Below are 4,832 nucleotides of genomic sequence, written 5' to 3' on the forward strand. Positions count from 1 at the left end.
TATTGATTTTATCTTGTTCATACTTCTTTAGAACTTCAAGCTTCTCTTCATTCACAGATCTTGCTAGAAGTTTTTTAACTGCAAATTAAACAGAATCATCACAAAATTTAAGAGAATCCCACTTGAAATTCAATCCTAATAAAAATACAGAGAAAACTAAAGAAAAGAAAAGAAAAATATTCAAGAAAAAAAGCTCAAAATAACTTACATGCTGTAGAAACATAATCATTGGAGAAGTTGTGAGAATCATGGAGTATAACAATAGAAATTGGATGAGAATTATTATTGTTCCAATTCTTGAGAACCCAATTCAAAACTTTGAATCCATCTTACACATCAATTCCAACACCAACATAGACTTTTTCCCTCTGAATTGCATCCATTTATTGATTGTAATTACCAACTTAATCAAGAAGAAGAAGAAGAAGAAAAGAAGCAAAAGAAATTGCACCTAACAACTTAGCACAACATGCTAACAATTAAGCTAAGATTCTAGACTCTAATAATATATGACTATGTTAATATTTCAGTGTGAAAGTATGTATATCAGTGTAAAGGAAATCAAAGAAAAGGGTTGGCCTTTACATCATCAATTTCGAAGCTAAGATTTCATTTGTTATGAAATTTTCTTTGGTTTAAACTCATATATTACATTAATGCTTACTTTTTAATCTATGAACAATCCTTTTGATGGAGAGTTCTGCACCCCACTCAACGCCTTTATGAAATCCTCTCTAAACCCTGAACATATCAAACACGTTACTCATTATTAACATACACACATTCATTGATTCTATTCTTTTTCACCTTGCACAGCATCTAGTTGATCAGGTGTGCAATTGCTTATGTCATCCCTGGCCTGCAGTTTTGCCAGCTGCCGTGTGAATCTGCCACGCCCGGTATCAAAATGTTTTTAATCTGAATCAACATCACACAGATAATGCTGAGATCATTAAAACAAATCTTCCTACTATGATACACAAATGTAACAGAATAATATAATCATGTCACCTGCCACGGGTCAGATTAACCCTATTGCCATGCCACCATCATCAGAAACAACTTGTTCCATTGATGTACAAAAAACCAACATCAGTTCTAGTAATTATGAAGACAATCAGATTTAATGGACAACAGCTACCAAACATCGTGGCAGATACTCACAGTTTTGTACATGAATTCTTCCTTAATTTCTTTCTCTATCATAATCGCAAAAGAAAATCCGAGCACGACAACATGAACGGACTCTTGTGAAAGCTTAACAACCTTCCTCTCTGAAAGCAACAGTAAAAAACATAATAATAAATAAGCAAATGCACAAAATATTGTACACTATTGGTTTGTGTTCATGTTTCCTCCCTTTTTGCTATTTCCAAAATTTTGCTAAAATAAAAGAGAACAAATTCACAAAAGAAACAAGCTTCAGATTCTGTTTCCAGAAAAAATAGATTACCCTACCTTATAAAATTCATGTGCCAAAAAAATAGGATCATGCTGATGCGTGAACATCTTATACCCTTTTTTTAGTTATTTTTATATTGTTTTTAGTTAGATTTTAATTACTTTTACTTGGTTTTAGTGCAAAAATCACCTTTGGATGCTACTTTGAGTTTTTCTTGTATTTTTATAGTTTTAGGTAAAATTCGGAGCAGTTTGGAAAAGTCTAGAGCAATAAAGGAAAATGCTGGCAGCACTTTCCCTGGGCACTGAATGCCCACCTGGCATTTAACGCTAGCAGGGGGCACAGGCCAGCAACGTTAGATTTCCTCACTTGGCGTTCAACGCCCAATCCTGAAGTTGAATGCCAACAGCAGTCCGATTCACACCTCGTTGGGCCACCAAGTAGATTTAGCACCTCTTAGTTTTATTTTATTTTATTTTTGTAATATCTATTTACAAATAATATCTTTTAAGTTTAGCATTTATTATTAGGTTAATATTTAAAGGAAAAGATCAAATAGGTTTAGGATCTTCCTCCTTCCGCACGTTTTAGAACCCTGTTTTTTCTGTAAGTTATGAGCAACTAAACCTCTTGGTTAAGGTTAGGAGCTCTGTTTATTTATATGGATTAAGATTATTACTCTTCTATTTTAATTTATGTTTGATTCAATTCTAAGGTGTTGTTTTTGTTCTTAATTTTATGAACTGGGTGGAATGAGAATATGACCATTTTTTACATGAGTTCTTGTGATTCTCGAGAGAGCTATCTCGCTTGAACTACAATTTGAAAACACTCCTCCTAAATTGCTAATTACATGAACTAATTGGGATATGTGACATATAATCCTGTTAGCTTTGGGTAATTAGGGTTTTTATGGCGTTAAACTGGTTTTCTAAATTTCACCTTCTAATTTGAATTGAGTGACCACGAGAGTGGCATTTGGTGAGGATTAGAGGAGATTAAATCACTAAGAGATTAGGGTTTAATCACTTATGGTTTACCATAGAATGAATCACTCATTGTTAAAATAGTTGGTAAGACGTTTTAATCCAGAAAAGTAAACATCTCCTAGACCTTAACTGTTTTCTCATTATTGTTTTACACCAAATCCTTTTATTGCTTTCTTTATTTCCCTTGTTTATTGTTTTATGCGTTTCACACCAACAAACAACCTTTACTGTTTGCCTGACTAAGTCCAACAGGATAACTATTGCTTGCTCAGTCCGACAATCCTCGTGGGATTGACCCTCACTCACCTAAGGTATTACTTGGATGACCCGATGCACTTGACGGTTAAGTTGTGCGAGTTCTAATTTCGCGCACCACATGCTACTTGGGATAATTTCATTCCATGTTCTTAAAATTGGCCAGCACACTACATTGTATACGTCTGATTCGTCCTATGCTTGATAAAATTCAAAACTTAAATATATGAAAGACAGAGTCATCATCAAGTAGTGACAAAGCAAAGCTAATCAACCAACAAATTAACCATTATCTTTGCTAAGTGAGGGAAGTGAACAGAGTTTGAGGAAGAGCAGTTGAATACGATGGATGACGGCAACCTAGCGATGATCACCACGATGACAACCTTGCGATGAACACCACGATGGACCACGGGTGAACAGCGGCAGAACAAGGCCCTGTGAACATTGGCGATTGGCAAATCTAGGGTTTGGTTTGAGTCTTTGAGAACGACAAGATGAATGGTGAGGGGTTTTGGGCTTTGAGAGACAACCACGATGGACAAATCCACATACGACGACAAGGGACGGTGGACTGGCGACTGATGAGCAGAGAAGAGGGGCTGGCAACAGACAATGCTTCGACGACCACGAAGAAGAAGATGGTGACTTGCGAATGACAAGAGGGGCTGGAGCATGACCAGAGGTGGCGCCGTGCGTGACAAGCAGGAGGGTGCGTGGCTGGGAGAGAGGGAATGGGGATTTTGGCACCAAGGGTTATCTTCACCTTTTTCTCCTAAGTGAAGAACGACGAGTGAGGGACTGGAGATTTTGGGGGGAATTGGGGAATTTGGGGAGGAAACGGCGCCGTTTGGGGAGGGGTTTTAAAAGAAAAATTGAAAAACCATACTCTATGGTGAACCCCCAAAACCATGACCATAGGTACTCTATGGTCATCTTTTTTCAAAAAACGTGACAATAGACCTCTTTAGGTCACCCCCTAAAACCGTGACTATAGATACCTTTAACTCACTCTCCAAAATCGTGACCATAGACCCTTTTAGGTCACCCTTTCGTAAAACCGTAACCATAGACTCTTTTAGGTCACCCCTCAAAACCATGATCACAGATGTCTTTTGGTCACGGTGAAAAACAATTACCATAGACCATTTTACATCACCCCCAAAACCGTGACCATAGACCCCTTTAGGTCACCCTCAAAAACCGTGACCACGGACTTTTTTAGGTCACCCTTTTTTAAAAAACCGTGGCCATAGACCATTTAAGGTCACCCCCCAAAACCGTGACCATAGATCCCTTTAGGTCGCTCTAAAAAACCGTAACCATAGACCCATTTAGGTCACCATTTTTTAAAAAATCGTGACCATAGACCCTTTTTGGTCACCCCAAAAAACTGTGACCATAGACCCCTTTAGGTCACCCTTGTAAACCGTGATCATAGACCCTTTTAGGCCACTCTTTTTTTTTAAAACTATGACCATAGGTACTCTATGATCACCCTTTTTTAAAAAACCATGAGCATAGCTTATTTTTTTGTTACGGTAAAAAACCGTGACCATAGACCCTCTATGGTCACGTTTTTTACCATGACCAGAAATACCGTGGTCATAGACACAAAATGTTGTAGTGTTGCATCATTTATGTAGCAGGAACAGTTATATTTGGTTCTTCATCTATAGAGCATGTGATTGAATTTGATTGGTTGAAGGTGACTATAAATAGACAAAGTTTGGAAGGAACATAGGTTGGAATTCATTTTTAGAAAAAAGCTTTTGCAATATCACATCCCCAAAGACATTCCGATCTTGCTCAGAATTCATTTTTTCTGTAGGATTCCTGATGTATGAAAATTATGCCGGTCTAGATTTTGCAAAATAGAATCTCTTCGTCGCAAGTATAGCCTAGACCGACAAGCAATCCCCATAATCAAAGTTTAATTTCAAATCAAATTAACTGAGAGTAGTTAAACCTCGGGTCGTCTTCCCTAGGAACTAATGCCTAAGAGCGGACAATTTTGGTTGTGAAAATCAAAGGGGTTTTCAACGATTGAAGCAAAAATTAAAGGAATAAAAGAACATCAAAATTGCAATTAATAAACTAATAAAAGAACTAAAGAACTATGTATGTAATATAAACAAGTAATGCTATAAAATGATAACAATGCGGTTCAAAACATAAATGGAACC

The 4,832-nt window shown here is 37.0% G+C and overlaps 1 long non-coding RNA gene across 1 annotated transcript; it reads right to left on the reverse strand.

The window, feature by feature from the left end:
* Positions 770 to 1,459, reverse strand: LOC110270724. The gene is made up of 3 exons (XR_002360386.1): positions 1,165 to 1,459; positions 1,012 to 1,062; positions 770 to 918 (listed from the first exon to the last, which is right to left on the reverse strand). It is a non-coding gene; the product is annotated as an uncharacterized LOC110270724 (long non-coding RNA).

Source organism: Arachis ipaensis, chromosome B01, assembly GCF_000816755.2.
Source record: "Arachis ipaensis cultivar K30076 chromosome B01, Araip1.1, whole genome shotgun sequence".
Classification (NCBI taxonomy): Eukaryota; Viridiplantae; Streptophyta; class Magnoliopsida; order Fabales; family Fabaceae; genus Arachis; species Arachis ipaensis.